This window comes from Miscanthus floridulus, chromosome 1, assembly GCF_019320115.1.
Source record: "Miscanthus floridulus cultivar M001 chromosome 1, ASM1932011v1, whole genome shotgun sequence".
NCBI lineage: Eukaryota > Viridiplantae > Streptophyta > Magnoliopsida > Poales > Poaceae > Miscanthus > Miscanthus floridulus.
In genome coordinates, this window is record NC_089580.1 from 130388324 (window position 1) to 130406746 (window position 18423).

At 48.2% G+C, this 18423-nt stretch overlaps 1 pseudogene; it reads left to right on the plus strand.

Moving 5' to 3' along the window:
* Positions 1-807: 807 nt before the first annotated feature.
* LOC136463136 (uncharacterized) lies at positions 808-17292 on the plus strand (annotated as a pseudogene).
* Positions 17293-18423: the final 1131 nt, after the last annotated feature.

Consider the following 18423-nt stretch of genomic DNA (forward strand, 5'->3'; position numbering starts at 1 on the left):
TCCCGGTGGAAACTGCCGAGCAAGCGGAGCAGGGGCGGTCGAGGAGACGTTCCTTCCTCACTTCCTTCCGCAAATCAAAACTGTAAGTATCTATACTTTTGATGTAAGCTTTGCATTTTGCATTGGATGCTATTATCTTCTGAATTTGTCTCTGAATGTATTAGATCGGCGTCCACCGAAAACCCCGACCAGCTAGCTGGGTGCGGAACGTCCCTACCAACAACGGCTGGACAAACTGCTCAGCAACCAACCGTGGAGGAGCCCATGGCAGGGACTCCGCCTGGGCCTCAGCAGGCGGACGACCAGATGCCAGTCCCCGAGCAGAATACAAGTGCTCCAAGCACGAAACCTGATGAGGCGGATACCACGGCGCCAAGGGAGCTGGATCTAGCCGAGGGGCAGCAGCCAGAAGTTGCCCGGAACATGGTTGCCGACGCGACGGCTCGTGGGAAAGCCCTGATGGTCGTGGAGTCTGCAAACTTCGGACCAGTGCCACCTCCCGAACAGGAGGCTGAAGAGGATGAAGTGGAAGAAGTCCTGGGCTGTCCCCAAGATAGGCGACAACATGTATATGTGTCGCGCTATCGGAACGACGAATGGGTCATGCACGAAGAAATCCCAGAGGTCGAAGAGACCTTAAGAGTCGAACGGGCGGCCAAGCATCTGGTGACTGAAGTCCAGGTATATTTGGCTTTAGTCCTTGACCCTGTTGTGTAGTCGAGCTGTCTGACGTAGCTTGTCTGTGTGCAGGACTTGATGAAAACTGCAAGATACCGAAAAAGGTGCTTCGACCAGATAGAAGGAACCATGATGACCAATAAGGAGCTGACGGCTGAAGTGGAACGCCTATGGCGCCACCTTGAAGCCGCCGACCAGGAGAGGACAGACCAAGAAACACAGAACAAAAACCTGGTCGGCCAGCTCGAAAACAAAGAGCAGGAGAAAATGAGTAAGTGTTCACCGTATCATAGCAAGTGCAGGACTTGCGTTATTTTGTTCTTGACAGCAATAGCTGTAATGCAGGTTTAGAAGCTGAAGTGACCCGCCTCCAGGGGGAGAACAGCCGCGCGCTTGTAGAATGTGGTCGCCTGAAGGAGGACAACGAGAAACTGGCACGTCGCCAGTCGGAACTCCAAGACCACACTAACAAAATGAAGGACGACCTGAAAAGTAAGCACTCCAGACCACCTTTCTCGTTCAATTGCCACATTGCCTTGTCGTGTCATCACGTTTGATGTCTTGTACTGTTTTCAGTTTTGAAAGTCAATGCCAAGAGGCACCTTGAGGCCGTGATCAAGGAGCGTGACGACTGGAAAGCACAATGCGTTAAGGCCGCCGAGGAGCGGGACACGTGGAGCAAGCGGTGCCAAGAAATGGCAACTGGCATTGTGCCCGTCCTCGACCTTATCGACCCGGCGCTCACAGAGGAAGAGCTAAGGACGCCTCAGCTCGGACTAGTCGAGAGATGCAAGCAAGCATGGGGATGGTTCCAAGACTTCGTGAAGGAGGCGGGTGAGTACACGGGTGCCCATGTGCTAAGCATGGTTCGTGCTCACTACCCCCTGATCGATCTCAAACGCTTGGAGGCTGGGTACCCGAAAGAGATAGACCCAGACCAGGCCGAAGAGCTTCGGACGGCCCAGCTGGACTTGTCGTCAAAGATAATTGGCGATATTAACCTGTGCGGAGGTGGGACAGCACCTGTGCAGGGTATGCCATCGACAAGCCAGCTGGAAATGCCATCAGCTACAAGCCAACCAACGGAGCCTGCGGTCTCGACCAGCCAGGCACCGGCGGGGCCATCCCCTTCAGCTTGACTAGCTCCAGAGTCCCCGAGACTCGAGTAGGGTATCAGAGGCGGCGAGCAGTAAATGCCATGCGCCCCGACCAGCCAATGTAATAGGCTTAGAGCTGTAGAAGGAGGACATAGTTGTGTTATTGTAAACTTGAGCCTTTTCAGGCAAGCTTGTAATAACGTAACTGTATATCATTATAAGCTTGTTTGTTTTATACAAAAGGTACTTTAAGCTTGAAATTTTGTGTTGGTGTAACTAAGTGGGAACGTGTTAACGTTCTGTTTAGTTGTACCGTTTTGCTCGACACGTCATCCTGAAAAGTTTGTGCGGCCCTAGTCTGGCATGTGGTCGGAGTATGAGGTACTATGACCTGTGCACACGTGAACGCAGACAAGCCAAACCAGGGGGGACCTGCCGATCACCCGCAACGTAGAGAGCGGATCCCGTGCACGTGTTGGGAGGAACCGGAGACAGGGCCTGCTCCGAAAAACCGTAGAAGGAGTGGTGGTCGGCTTGTACTAGCTTAAGTTAGAATAACCATAAAATTTGGAGTGACACATTAGAGTGGTCGGAGAAATCATAGTTGCTTTAGTAAAGTAAATCGAAAATACAAGTAGAGTACATATCTCAGTAGTTAAGCATAGAAACGTCTAAGCTTGTCGATGTGCCATGAGTTCGGTACGTCCGTGCCATCTGGATGAGCTAACCTGTATGACGTTGGACGTGTGACTTCCTTGATTATGAAGGGTCCCTCCCATGGGGTTGCGAGTTTGTGGACACCAGCCTGGTTCATCTTCCACTTCAAGACTAAGTCCCCGACCACGAAGAAACGCTCTTTAACGTTCTTGTTGTAGTACCTGCGCAAAACAGCAAGGTACTTGGCCGTGCGTACGCAAGAATCAAGCCTTTTCTCTTCTGCGCTGTTGACTTCTAGCTCCCGTACTTCGTCGACCTTGCCTTCGTCGAAGTTCTCTACCCGTGCTGATCGGAAAGCTATATCTGGTGGGAGGACTGCTTCAGCGCCGTAAACCATAAAGTATGGTGAGACGCTAGTGTTACGACTGGGCTGAGTTCGGAGGCCCCAGACAACGGCTGGTAACTCCTTGAGCCATCTTCCAGGAGCTTTATCGTTTTCTCTATACATCCTCTTTTTCAATGCATCCAAGATCATGCCATTTGCCCGCTCGACTTGTCCATTAGCTCTAGGATGCGCCACCGAGACGTATTTTACAACTATGCTCCTTTCATCGCAGAAGTCCCAAAAAGCGTTCCCGGTGAACTGAGTACCCAGATCAGTAATGATGCTGTTGGGCACGCCGAAACGGTGGATGACCTGGTCGAGGAATGTAACGGCTTTCTCTGAGGATGCCTGTACCAAAGGCATGTATTCTATCCACTTAGAAAACTTATCAATTAGCACGAAGACGAATGTAAATTTCCCAGGAGCTGGTTTGAAAGGCCCGATCATGTCCAGTCCCCAGCATGCGAAGGGCCAAGAGGCTGGAATCGTCTGGATCTCATGTGCCGGTACATGGATTCTCTTGGAGAAGAACTGACAACCTTCACAGTGGCGGACTAGCTTCTCTGCGTCGGCCACTGCTGACGGCCAATAGAACCCTGCTCGGAAAGCCTTACCGACCAGTGTTCTTGAGGCCGCGTGGTTGCCGCAGGAGCCAGAGTGAATTTGGTCTAGGAGATGCTTGCCTTCCTCCTGGGTTATACACTTCATCAAGATTTCCTCCTTAGCGTTTTTGCGCCATAACTTGCCATCGACGAGCAGATACTGCTTACTACGACGCATCAGGCGTTCATTTTCTGTTCGATCGATATAACCGCTACCGTCTGTTAAGTACTTGATGAAAGGTGTTCTCCAGTCTGGCTCATGAGTGGTCGGAAGCGGCTCGGTTGTGCTCGGCGCTGGAACCGTAGCCACTAATTGCTGGTCTGAGACTTTGTCGGTCGTTGAATCTTCGTCTTCAATGGAGGACGTGAGCAGGTCTTGGACGAATACGCCATGTGGGATTTTGGCTCGGGATGATCCTAACTTTGACAACGCATCCGCTGCTTGGTTCTTGTCCCGGACCACGTGTATGTACTCGATGCCATAGAACCTGCCTTCCAGCTTTCTTATCGATTTGCAATATGCGTCCATCTTTTCACTGGTCGTGTCCCAGTCCTTGTTGAGTTGGTTGATGACCAAAGCCGAATCTCCGTAAACATAGAGACGTTTAACTCCAAGCTCAACCGCAATGCGTAGACCATGCAAGCATGCTTCATACTCGGCGGCATTATTAGATGCTGGGAAATAAATCCTGAGGACGTACCGGAGCTGCTCCTTGGATGGTGATATGAAAAGAATTCCTGCTCCCGCACCGTCAATGTTGAGAGAACCGTCAAAGTACATCGTCCAATATTCGTCGGATCCCGGAGAAGCAGGCGTGCTTAAGTCTGTCCACTCGACGATGAAATCGACGAGTGCCTGAGACTTGATTGTAGTATGGCTTGCAAATTCCAAGGAAAGGGGGCATAGCTCCATTGCCCATTTGACGATGCGCCCGTTCGCATCCTTATTACGAATGATGTCCCCCAAAGGATACTCGGTCATGACCACCACACGATATTCGTCGAAGTAATGCCTCAACTTTCGGGATGTTATCAGTATGGCGTAGAGCAGTTTCTGAATCTGTGGGTACCTGGTCTTGGATTCGTTGAGTACCTCACTAATGAAATAGATTGGCCGCTGTACCTTGTAGGCGTGGCCCGGCTCGTCGCGCTCGACCACCATTGTAGTGGAAACCACCCGATCGGTTGCCGCAATGTAAAGCAGGAGAGTTTCGTCTTCTCTGGGAGCAGTAAGTACCGGAGGTGACGTGAGGTATTGTTTCAGCTGCGTGAAGGCAGCGTCTGCTTCCTCCGACCACTCAAACTTCTCGGACGATTTGAGCAGTTTGAAGAATGGTAGTCCTTTTTCTCCTAATCTTGATATGAAACGGCTTAGAGCAGCCATGCAGCCGGTGAGCTTCTGAACATCCTTCACCTTTTTTGGGGGCTTCATGTCTAAGACAGCTTTGACTTTCTCCGGGTTAGGGCGTATGCCGTCGTAACTGACGACGTTGCCGAGCAGTATGCCAGAAGGGACACCAAAGATGCACTTCTTTGGGTTTAATTTCCATTGGAACGTATTAAGGGCTACGAAGGTGCGTTCCAGATTGTCAACCAGGGTATGTGCTTCCTTGGTTTTGACAACTACATCGTCGACGTAAGCCTCGACGAGGCCGTCTTTTATCTCATCGTTGAGGCAGGCCTGTATAGCGCGTTGGTAGGTAGCACCGGCGTTTTTGAGCCCGAACGACATAGTCGTGTAGCAGTAGGCGCCGAAAGGCGTGATGAAAGATGTCTTGATCTGGTCGTCCTTTTTGAGAGCGATCTGGTGATAACCAGAGTAGCAATCGAGAAAGGAAAGCAGCTCGCAACCGGTGGTTGAATCTACGACCTCGTCTATGCGAGGCAAACCAAAGGGGTCCTTAGGGCAGTGTTTGTTGAGATCAGTGTAATCAACGCACATTCTCCATTCATTATTCTTTTTGCGTACAAGAACCGGGTTGGCTAACCATTCCGGATGATACACTTCTTTGATAAATCCGGCTGCCAATAGCCGTGTAACTTCTACCCTAATCGCCTCCTTTTTGTCGCGAGCGAACCGTCGTAGCTTCTGCTTGATTGGTTTGGCTTTGCTGTTGACATTCAAGGAGTGCTCAATCAAGTCCCGAGGTACACCGGGCATGTCAGAAGGTTTCCATGCAAACACATCCACGTTGCCCCTCAAGAACCTGACGAGCGCGTCTTCCTATTTGGGATCCAGGTCGGCCCCGATGAGGGCCGTTTTGCTGGGATCGCCCTCGACCAGCTGGATCGTCTTGTGCTCCTTGCACCTGATGTTCTTGCACGGAGCCTCAAGCTCTGGGATCTCCAAGTGGTCGGCCGTGGTCTTCTTAGCGTTGAGCATGGTCTCGGCCATGCGAATAGAGAGGTCGTGGGCCTCTGCTATTTTGAAGCTGTCGTCCTCGCAGGTATAAGCTGCGTATACGTTGCCCCTGAGGGTTAAAACTCCTTTCTCAGTAGGCATCTTGAGCACCAGATACCTGTAATGAGGTATGGCCATGAACTTGGTGAGCGACGGTCGACCAAGAATAGCATGGTAGGTGCCGTCGAAATCAGCAACCACGAAGTTGACGTAGTCGGTGCGGAAGTGGTCCAGAGTCCCAAACTGCACAGGCAGCGTGATCTGCCCGAGAGGTGTGGAGCTCTGTCCGGGGAGAACGCCCCAGAACTGTGCCTCGTACGGCTTCAGGTCCGCCTGGGCTATTTTCAGAGCGGGCAGGCTGTTCTTGAACAGTATATCAATGGAGCTGCCACCGTCGATCAGTACCCTGTCGAACTGAACCTTGTTGATACAAGGATCGAGGACCAGGGGAAAACGCCCTGGCTCGGGTATGGCGGCCCATTGGTCCTTCCTGCTGAAGTAGATTTCACGGTGAGACCACGGAGGAAGCCGTGGATCGGTAAGAAGGTTGTCGTTCTTTGCCACGTTCAAGCAGGCACGGGCGAGCAGCTTGCGTTCTCGTTTGGTCTCAATGGACACCTTGCCACCGATGATGGTGTGCATGCGATCCGTCGGCTTGACGTATTTATGACGAGGATCTGCATCGTCGTCGTCGTTGTCCTCGTTGCGCTGTTCCCTCACGTCAGTAGGCTTGTCGGACATATCCGGAGCCTGTTGGCGCGTGTAGATAGTCTTGAGGACGCGACAATTCTCCATGGTATGGTTCGACTTGGGATGGAGCTGGCAGGGGCCCTTCAATGCCTTGGCGTAATCGTCCTCGTAGTTACGACGTCCTCCGCCCTTTTTCACAGTATTGACCTCGCCATCATCTTCCCGAGCACGCTTGCTTCTGTAATCGTCACGGCGGTTGCGCCGCTGATTACGTTGATCACGGTGGTCGCGGGAGTCGTTGCGCTGGTTGCGGCGGTCAAAATTGTCGTTCCGACCACGGTTGCCGCGGTAATCATCGCGGTGTGGGGGGTGGTCGGAGCGTGGGACCCTTGCTTCGTCTTCGACGATTATCTTTTTAGCGTCGTCAGCGTCCGCGTATTTCTTAGCGGTGGCCAAGAGCGCTGTGACTGACTCAGGTCTTTTCCGGAGGAGCTTGTCTCTCAGGGCGTCGTGGAAGCGGAGGCCGGTGACGAAAGCCTCGATTGCTTCATTGTCGGATATTGATGGGACCTTGATGCGCATCTCCGAGAAACGCCGAACGTACTCGCGTAGTGGTTCGTCTTTCCTATCTCGGATCCGTTGCAGATCGTACTTGTTGCCGGGTTGTTCACAAGTAGCGATGAAATTGTCGATGAAGGCCTGCTTGAGTTCCTGCCAAGAGTCAAAAGAGTTTGCCGGCAAGCTAACTAGCCATTGGTGACCTGCATGACCAACGGCGACTGGGAAGTAGTTAGACATAACGTGCTCGTCGGCCATGGCTGACCGGCACGCGGTTTCATAGAGCATGACCCATAATTCGGGGTTTTCTTTGCCGTCGTACTTCTGAAGCTTCTCGAGCTTGAAATTCTTGGGCCATATGACTTGGCGCAGGTGTGGAGTGAACTGCTTCAGACCCGGCGGACCGTGGACGGTGTCGTACTCCATACGGCGATAGCTTTCATGGGATGCACGATCGTCGGCTCTCTGGTTGATGCGAGCACGCAAATCACGTCCACCGAGGTAATGGCGGAGATCGTTATTGCCATCGCGGCGATCTCGATTGCCACCTGGATTAGCGCTGCGACCGTGGTTATCACGGCGATTGTCGCGGTTATCTCGGCGGTTGTCGCCTCGAACGTCGTGGCGGTTATCCTCCCGGCGGCGGTTGTCGTCCCGACCACCATCACGACCACCGTTCCCGCCTTGACGGTTGTCCGATGGGTCGTTATTGCGCGAGCCACGTAGGTTGAGTGGCTGTGAGCGACTTGAGTATTGGCGGCTGTGGCTTGATTCGACAGAAACGGATGGAGCCCGGGCTTGGTTCATCTCTGCGGTCTGAGCCATAGCAGCCGTCAGATAAGCTTGTATGTCATCACGGATTACTTGAGTCTCGGGAGTGTTGGGCAGCCGCTGCATCGTCGCCATGGCGACGGCTACGTTGGCGCTTGGGGTCTTGAAGACTTGTTTATCCCCCACCCTGTCGAAAGCATTGTTGAGGTCGCGCGGTTGGACCCTTATGCGTCGTGCCTCCTGGTCTGCTTCAGCTTCGATTTGCCGGTGATTAAACCAGTCAATATTGCGTGCTTCGCGTGCAGTCTTTTCTTGTTCTGTTTCGCCAACTGCTGGCGGCTCGTCGTTGCTGACAACATGGATCAAATCCCCTCGTCTTGGCGGGAAAGACGGAAATTGGGGGAAACCCGGGGCGTGGTCTGGTAGATCCAGATCGTATTGGGCGCCTTCATCTTCGTGACGCTGAAGCTCGGTGTGGACAGATGCGTTGGACGCGATGCCGGATGAGGAGCTGGAGTCACCTTCTCAGACTGTGTGGACGGATCCTTCCCGATAATCTTCGATCCGGACCATGTTGACGATGTTGCATGGCTTCGGCCGAGACCGGTGTACAGGACACAGATCCGAGCGGTGTCGCAGGTTGTACGCGTAGCTGGAGGCAGCGTTTTGCAGGCCGTAAGGCTGGACCTGGTGGTTCTCCGTCGGGGCTTCGTACTCGCAGAGTCGGAGACCCGTTGCGATGTCTGGCCGGCGACGAGCGAAACGCCCCTCAGGAGTTGATACGACCACAAGATCTGTTCCAAATCGCACAGGACGACTGGTCCGAGCTGGTCGGATAGATCTATCGTGGAGAGTTGTTACCTGCCCGTTAGGTTGGGTTTGAATCGTACTTACCAGAGCCAGGGTTTCAGCGAGTTGGATACCGACCCGATCAACGGAACCGAGTAGGTCGGTGTTGTCGATCTGCTTCCCTCTGTAGCGGGGAAGCGGATGACGGGTTGTTGGCGTGGCTGTAGGCGTGGTTGGAGCCAGATGTCCCGTGGTCGGAGCCAGGTCCATCGTGGTCGGAGCCGTGTTCACCGTGGTCGGAGCCGTGTTCACCGTGGTCAGAGCCGTAGCCGATGCAGGTGAAGTAGTCGTCGGCGCAGGCTGAATCCATGCCACCCCCGTGGCCATGGCGATGGAGTCGTCGGAGCTGGTGGTCCAGGTGATCTGGCCGACGGTGAACGTGAGGCCGCTGGGCGTAGCCATGGAGCCAGAGATGATGACCATCTTGTTTGTTTGGAGAGCAGTACGCACACCCCCTACCTGGCGCGCCACTGTCGACGAAATATGGTCGGCAGTCTACCTAGGGGTATGCCCAAGGTAGTAGATTATCGGCAGACAGATGCGCAAGCCCCAAACAAGACGGTGACGCAAGACAAACACGAGGTTTTATCCAGGTTCGGCCGCCAAGAAGGCGTAATACCTACGTCCTGCGTCTGATTTGTATTGCTGTATGTCAATGAGAGATATTTTTTAGAGGGGTCCCCTGCCCGCCTTATATAGTCCGGGGGGCAGGGTTACAGATCTGGAAACTAATCCTAGTCAGTTACAATTGCCATATCTGGCCGGATAAGGATTCCTATTCTAACCGACCAGGATCCTGCTTGGTCGCCAAATCCGTCTTGATTCCTTGTGCAGGACTCCGATCAGGTTAACTGGGCCGCACGTCATCTTTCGGGTGGACTGAACCCATCGATCCGGGCCAGCCCAAGCTTAACCGTAAGGGTATAGGGGTTAATACCCCCACAAGGGGTGTCAAAAGTTTGGTAATATTCAAAGAGCGCCTGCATCGGCTATGAACCCTATAATCAAACCGTGGCCATTCCGGGGATGGGCTATTGATCTCATTGGTCAGATTTATCCGCCATCAAGTAAAGGACATAAATTTATTCTGGTTGCTACCGATTATTTCACGAAGTGGGTTGAGGCAATTCCTTTAAAAAAGGTGACATCGGTTAATATGATTGATTTTGTGAAAGAGCATATTGTTTACCGATTTGGTATTCCTCAGACTATCACTACCGATCAGGGCACTATGTTTACATCAGGAGAATTTGATGAGTTTGCTGTAGGTATGGGAATTAAAATTTTAAATTCTTCTCCATATTATGCTCAAGCTAATGGTCAAGCTGAGGCTTCTAACAAAGGGATCATCAAACTCATTAAGCGCAAAATTGAAGAAAATCCTAGGAGGTGGCATACAGTATTAAATGAAGCCTTGTGGTCATATCGGATGTCATGTCATGGTGCAACCAAAGTAACGCCTTATCAGTTAGTATATGGACACGATGCAGTATTGCCTTGGGAAATTAAAGTTGGCTCTAGGCGAATACGTTCTCAAAATCAGCTGACAGCCAATGATTATAATACTCTTATGAAGGATGAGTTGGAAGATGTGGCGGGTCATCGGTTAAGGGCTTTAGTTAGTATCGAAGAAAATAAGAAAAGAGTAGCCAGATGGTATGACAAGAAGGTGAAGGTAAAGGAGTTTGCCGATGGAGATCTGGTTTGGAAATTGATTTTACCGATTGGGACTAAAAGTTCAAAGTTTGGAAAGTGGTCTCCTAATTGGGAAGGTCCATATCGGATAAATCAGTCTGTTCCTAGTAATGCATATATTTTAGAAACCCTCGAAGGGGTTGTGTTTCCTAGAGCGTTAAATGGAAAATATTTAAAGAAATATTACCCTAGTATCTGGATAGATGCATAAAAGTATAAGTGCCGATAACAGTACTATCGGCTAGAATTATGCAAGGATGTCAATGTCTCATAAAGTGCCGATACAATAAACAAGATTACAAGTTCAACAAGGATTGGATAGCTAATATCGCACGCAGGCGAATCTGGTTGGCTTCCTCCATTTCTTTGATATCGTCATCGGCAGCACCCTCCACAGGCTTGAGTTTTTTCTTCATGGCCAAAGCTTTGCTAGCCTGGATATCTCTTTCTTGCTGAAGGGCTTTGATGGCATTGGGTAGCTGGCTGGCTTCTTGTTGGGCATGAGTTAAGGCTGCATCGACTTCTTTCAATTCAGCCAATAGAGCCATCTTCCTTGCTGATAAATCCAAGATTTTCTGCTTAAGTTCAGAACCCGAAGTCTGCAAGTTGCCGATGCCCTTGTGCTTCTCATCAGCAATTTGTTTCAGTTGTAGCATCTCTTCTTTGAGTTGAGCTTGAGCTGCTCTATCGGCAATGCGCTGAGCAGCCCATTGATATTGCAGTTGGCGGCTTTCTAAATGAGCTGCTGGGAAGAGTACTTCTTCAACATCGGCAGGGACCTAGCCACGAATTGTTTTGAAAATTGCCTTTATGGGGTCCGAGTCATCTACCAGTTGGGCGGTACCCTGCTGTAGCAAGTTCAGGAGGGCTTCCAACTTGGATTTAGTTTCTGCCGATATCGTTCCCAGTGCAAGGGAAGAACTTGTCTCCTCTCCATCGTCGTCAGAAATGTCAATGGCAAAGGAAAATAGGCTGTTCGGGGAATCTTGTTCCTGAGAGAGAGAAAAGGAGATCAGTTAAGGGTAAGTATGAGTATTGTAAATCAGCTAGGTTGATCGGTTTACCTGTTTCAAGGCAATTTCCTGTGCTTGACTGGAGGAAGCAACCTGGAGCATGTCGTGTGGGGGATCGGCTGAGCTTGCCGATGGGATATCCTCTGTGACTTCATCGGTGGTTGGCTCTTGAGGTATGATGACCGATGACATTGGGGCAGATGTAGGGATCGGCATAGACCTTTGTCGTTTTGGCTGTGCTTCAGTATCTATTAAAGCTTTGCGCTTTGCTTGGGCATTGGCAACGATTGGCTGGGGGGCATCGACACTTGTTGGTTGTGAAGCTTGGACATCTGGTACGTTTGCCGATGTACCCAATTGTTGCTGCAAAACAAGTGTAAGATATGATATTTAACAGATAAAATGTAAAGTCAAGAAGCTACCTCTGAAGGTTCATCGAGAGAAGTGGTGCTTGATATCGGCGGAATTGCCGATGACGATCCAGTAGCAGCTCTTACCCCCTGATGATTAAGGTTAATACAGTTTGTGATCGGCATAAGTAAAAATAAACAAGGTTGTTACCTTGAATGCCTTGACCAAGGTTGTAGCAGCAGCCGATGGAGTAGCCCTGGATGTAGCCAATTTGGACTTGGAAGTGATGGTCTTGGTACGGATCTTCTGGTGAGTTAAAGCGGCTAAGGTGGGAGCGTTGTAGCCGATCGGCGATGTTGGGGAAACAGGCCGAAGATTGAAGGGTTTCCCACTCTTGCTCACCGATGGTGCTGGATTGTTAACCTGTTATAAGAGAATCAGTTACTGATATATGAAGAGAAAAGCAGAAGGGAGTTAAAAGAAACTTACTGCGTCGTCAGGGATGGCATATTCAGGGTCGATCATGTGCCGATATGTGTGAGCAGAAGTTGCGAACAGTTGTTCCTTCCACTCTCGCCACCATTGCTTATATGACTCGGTGATGAAAGATATTGGCGTCCAGGTGGATATATCGACATCTGTAGTATCGGCATCGGGGGAGAGTTATACTACCTTGTTCCAATCTGTTTCGCAGGTGATTGTTTCCCTGGGTTTGATCACATCGGCAAAGCAGAGTTTGATTGGCAGTTGCCCAAAAGCCAATTGGCGGGATACTGCCGATGGGTTGTAAAATTCATACGTAATGTTGGTGTTTTTCCCGCTGCCGAATGTGTTTACTGGAATTGCCCTGGGAGTGATGATAGCCATCATGAGCTCATTATCTTGATTCAGAGTGTCATCGGCAAAGTTGAAAAGAAGGGGGAATCTGTTTTCTTCGTCAATATAAGGCACCCAGGCCCTATGATCACGAGAAAGACCATTGTAGAAGCTTTGAAAGAATCTACCGATTTGGTCTTCATTGGCTTCTGTTCCAGGAAGGACAATTATGGCTTCACCAAAATTGAGGGGTGAGCGTGTTGCCGATTCATCGTCCCCAAGCACATAGTCTTCAGCAATTTCTCGTGGGAATTGTTGAGCAAAAAAGTCCCATTGCAAACGTTTGTGCATATGGGCATTCAGCCACATGTTGATAAACCACCACGGGCCTCCCAGGTTGCCGATGGGTTCGCCAAGCAAAAGTTTCTGAGACACTTGATGAAGAAGATGATAAGTGGAGCTCAGAAGGTATCGGCCAAGAGGAAACCTTACGCCATTAGCTAAAAGTTCAGCTGCAGGGAGGAAGGCGTTGGTTGGTCCTACTGATCGACCACAGAAGATGAATTTTTCTAACCACATATTCAGGAATGTGGCATGTTCCCTCTGGTTAAGTGTCCCGGTCTTCTGGTATTCTTGAATATATCCCGTCCAACCGCCGATGTTGCGGGTATTCACCCTATATTCAGACTTTCTACCATAGATGGAGCCTTCATCGGCAGTTGAGATGTCCAAGCCAGTAAGCATGTGGATATCGGCAAGGGTGGGAGTAGCTGGGCCATGTCCAAACATAAAAGTATTGGTCGTGTCTGACCAGAAATAAGCAGCTGCAATTATCATTGATTCATTCTTCTGCATATCGGCAATAGATAGCCTAATGCATTGGTCTAACTTTCGTTCTGCCCAGTATACTTACATCGATCTATTAACCCTCAAGTACCAATCTTTCCACCCTTTGGTGGTTTTGGGCCAAGATCGGAATGTGTCTTTCCACAAATTCAGAGAGAAATTTTGGGCTCTAAAGGGGATTTTGTTAACCTCTGCATTGATCAGATCGGTTGGATCTGGGTTGCCCATTGGTCCAAGGCATTGGACATGCGGCTGATCGGTTGGGATAACTAATTTGTTGCACAGTTCCTAAGGTTATAGAATCCAGAGAACAGAAGAAAGGAAAAATCACCAACTGAATGAATTTGCAAAAAATCAAAGTAAAAGGTAATGGGAGTGGAGCGAACCGCGGGGACGTCGAAGTTGATGGCCATTGTCTTGAGGAAGATGGAGGTACGAGCCAGAGACTTGAAGTTAGCGCCGGAGAAGAGTTCTTGTTGGTTGAAGTCGCGCAGTTGTTCGTCGGAGTCGCCGCCGGAGAGAGAGAATGCTAAGGATTGGAGGCTGAAGGTAGAAAATGAGGGTTCCGGAGAAATCTATTTATAAGCCGCCCGGAATAAGGGTATTTTGGACTTATCTCTATGTCGCGCGCATATAGGTCAGGACGGTTCAGATGGATATGGTAACTGTTCGCGCGATAATCAGGGGATTGTACAGATGAGTTGATGACAAGTAATCATGACTTGGAAGAGATGTTGATACAGGATATTTTAATTCTGAAAATGGCAGCATTATCATGTTAAGATCTTGCCGATGGGTTATTGTTTCGGTATCTTAACCATAATCAAGGCAAGAGTGGTTGGCGATTATGCGATATTTACTGAAGTGCGTGAATCAGGATTAGATTTGATTGGATTTGATAACAAATCAAGTTTTGACTTGGAGAATGAGTTACGGTAATCGGGCGAAGGCAAGCGTTGTCTAAAGTAAATTTCGGAGCATTAATGGTTTTATACTCCGAAATTGGGGGGCATGTGTTGATACCGTTTTTTGTACGTGACAAAATGATCGGAGTGGACTAATCGGCAAGGGGAAAGTTACTGTGTACTTTGATAGCCGATGAAAACCAGCTTGTAAAGATGGTTGCTGATAGCTGGTGATGGTCGATGGAAAGGTTGGTTTAGACTCGGGCGTTGCCGATGAGGTTGGAGGTGTTATTGTCGATGCCGATGAAGGGAGGTTTGAAGACTACTGCCGATGCAACAGTGAGTATGACGATGAAGGAAGGCTTGAAGACTACTGCCGATGCAGCAGTGAGTATGCCGATGAAGGAAGACTTGAAGACTACTGCCGATGAAACAGGGGATATGCCGATGGGAAGGAAGATGGCGAGATTTTCATCGTAATGGAGGCGGACAGGGAAATAGATAGGAGTTGATTTCCTTTTCTATATTTGTTAGAGTATGGTTCATGTAAGAGTCACGTGTTTCCTTAGATATGGGCTTGGTGTCCTAGTTGTGTTCGGTTGTGTCTCTTTAGATCAGGGTATAAATATGGAGTGAGGGGCAATGTAAAAAAAATATATCAATCAATATCAAAAACCAATTTTTACTCCTATTTGCATCTACTTACTTTTCGGCGACTTTGTCAATTTGCATATTTTTCCTTTTTATGAGTTCTCATTGATTCGGCGAGCTGCATCGCTTCAGTGCGACCTTCGGCGATTCTCGAGTTCCGCGTGAGCACCTCTTGGCCGTGACTTCCGGGCGTATCGCTGTTGTTAGGACCAAAGTACTCGTATCTTCATCCTTGTCGATTAACAGGTCAAATCGACTGGCACGCTTTGGATATCGATTCGGGTATTAGCCCTTTGTGTTTGCAGATCCACTTTTGCATCAACAGTTTCTATTTGCAGAGCGATTTAGCTAATTGTGTATTTGGTGATGTGATTTGTAGGCCAAATCACATGGATATGAGCCTTGTTGTTAGAGTTCTATCATTTTTCAGTTTGCCGGATGGGGGACCAAAATCATGGCAATAGGGAAGAACCTTGCCTACTCAAGTTGTTGACATGCATAGTTTTGACCTACTGTAGCTAGATAATTTCATAGCTGAGCACTACATGTGGGGTTCAAAACAGTACATAAGTTTGTGGTGTGCATTGGATGAAATTTCTAGAGGACCTTCTATTGAGATTAAAACTGATGAGCAGTTGCTTGAGTGGTTTGAACTCAATAAAGATAAGGGAAAGGTTTACATTAATGCCCAAATTAATGATTTTGAGGGTCCATTGCGATTTTCACCAACAAAACGTAGGTGCCACCCTTCTGTAAGGAATAGAGTGCCCACTAATGAGACAAAAGCTGCTGAGAGAGCCACATCCACAAACAAAAGAGAGAGAGCCACCAAAAAAGAGAGAGCCACCAAATCCAAAGCAAAAGGTGCACATCATGATGAGGGTGTAGGAGTTGATGAGGAGGGCATATATTCTGACACTGATTCACTTGTGGCAGCAAGTGATAGCTGCTATGATAGTGACTTGGCTGCATCCTCTGATTCTTGTGATAATTGCTCTGACCCTGAGTTTAATCCCAATGGACCAGTTGTTGTTGATGATGATGAATATGACCCTCCACCCTTCTCATATGATGTTGATAATCCATGTATTGATGTAAATGTGGTGTTCCCAGACGTGGATCAGTGCAAGTCTATAGTTACACATCAAGCCATCTTGAATGATCATGCTTTTGAGATTGTGAAAAAGGACAAGAGCAGATTTAGAGCCATATGCAAGAGAGCAAATCAGGGTTGCAAGTGGAAGTTTTTTGCATCTACAAGTAAAAAGTACATTGGTTGCAAGGTCATTTCAAATTTTTTGTAACATTCAGCATCAAGTAAGAAGTATTAGTGTGCAGCAATTTACTAATAAAATGGTTCTTTTCTTGTTGTTTTTTTGTAGGTTAAGACTAGTGGTCCAAAGCATACTTGTGGTTCATTCAACAATTGTGGTGAAACAATGGCCTCCAATGAATAGGTAGCTGAAAGAGTTGTCAATTTACTGCGGGAAGACCCTGAAATGAGACCAAAGGAGTTGCAAGATAGGCTCAAGAAGAAGTACTCAATAGAAGTTCCATACGATAGAGTTTTTAGAGGCAAGGTAAGGGCAATGGACATCATATATGGGAAGTGGAATGATAGTTATAACTTGCTACCAACTTATCAAGCTAAGCTTCTAAAAGTAGTACCTGGCAGCATCGTTGACATAGACACTGAAGAAGATGACAATGGTGATTTGTGTTTCAGTAGGTTCTTTGTTGCTCTTAAACCATGCATTGATGGGTTCTTGCAAGGATGTAGGCCTTACATTGCCATGGATGCCACACACTTGACTGGAAGGGGAAGGGGTCAGTTAGCAACAGCTATTGTAGTGGATGGCCAAAACTGCTTATTTTTAGTGGCTTATGGTGTGATTGAGACCAAGTCTAAGGAAAGTTGGACTTGGTTTGTGACAAACTTAAAGAAGGCTATTGGTACTCCTACAGGCTTGGTCATTAGTACAGATGCAGGCAAAGGACTTGAGGTGGCTGTACATGATGTGTACCCAGGAGTGGAACATAGAGAATGCATGAGGCACTTGTGGAAGAACATGAAGAAGAATGGGTACAATGGTGAGCTTTATGGTAAGAATATGTGGGTAGCTACCATGAGCTTCACAAATGACAAGTTCAAGTACTTCATGAGAAACATAGAGGAGAAGGATCCTAGTGCACTATCCTGGTTGGATGACAACCATCCATTTGTGTGGAGTAGAAGCAAATTTGGGGAAGAATGCAAGGTAGATTACATCAACAACAATCTCTCTGAAAGCTTTAACAGTTGGGTGTCCAAAACCAAGGATTTTTAAATTGTGGATATGCATGACAAGATAAGACAAATGATCATTGAGAAATTTGTTTTGAGAGCCAAGATTGCTAGTAAAATGTCAGGCACAATCATTTCAGCTATGACCAATGCTCTAAATGCTAAAGCCAAGAGTATCAAGGGCCATGAGGTATTGATATGTGGGGCTGGAAGAGCTGAAGTAACTATGAACAGATTCAGGTACGCAATCAACTTAGTACAAAAAACATGTAGTTGTAGGGCTTGGCAAGTAACTGGACATCCCTGCACCCATGCTTTAGCTTTCATTTCTAAGATTAGTAGAGAGGTACGAATGGATGACTTTGTGCATGAATACTTCTCTGTTGATTAGTTAAAAAAGGCATATGCATGTTCTTTCAATCCAATGACATCCAAGGATAATTAGCCACATGTTGATTTGGGCTATAAAATCAAGAAGCCTAAACTGAGAAGGAAACCAGGAAGACCAAGAAATTCTAGGATCAAGTCCTATGATGAGGCCACCACCAGTAAGAAAAGGAGACCATGTTCTGAATGTAATGAACTAGGCCATATAGCGAAGCATTGCCAAGGAGGTCCAACTGCTAGTCAAAAGAGGAATCACTCATCTTCTCAAAATGAATCATCTTCACAAGAAATGTGAGTCATGCTCATTTGTATTTTTTTGCTTCTTTACTCATGCTTATTTAGTCAACTTGTTTACTAAACCATTTTTCTCCATTCATGTGAAGTGCAAGTGCAAGGGGAAGGGGAAGAGGAAGTGCAAGTGTAGGACCTAGAACAGAAGGAGCAGAAGGGGCTGGAACAGAAGAAAGAGGAAGAGGAAGAGGAGGTAGGTTGGGTGCATTGTTAGGAATAGATGCATGAATGTGATGTATGACACTGAACATGTAATATCTCACTATTAGCTACCGCTTTTGTTGGACTTGTATGTTGGATGAGGCTTGGTACTATATGGATACTTTTGCTCACTTTCATTTGATGTGATATTATCTATCTATATTTGCATGCTGCGTAGAATCATATGTAACCAGTTGTGCAATGATGCTGCCAATTTTTTTAAAAAACAAGGGTAAAATCACAATGTATTCAGATAAGTAGGGGCAATTTTGCATGTGCAAACTTGTCCTTACTA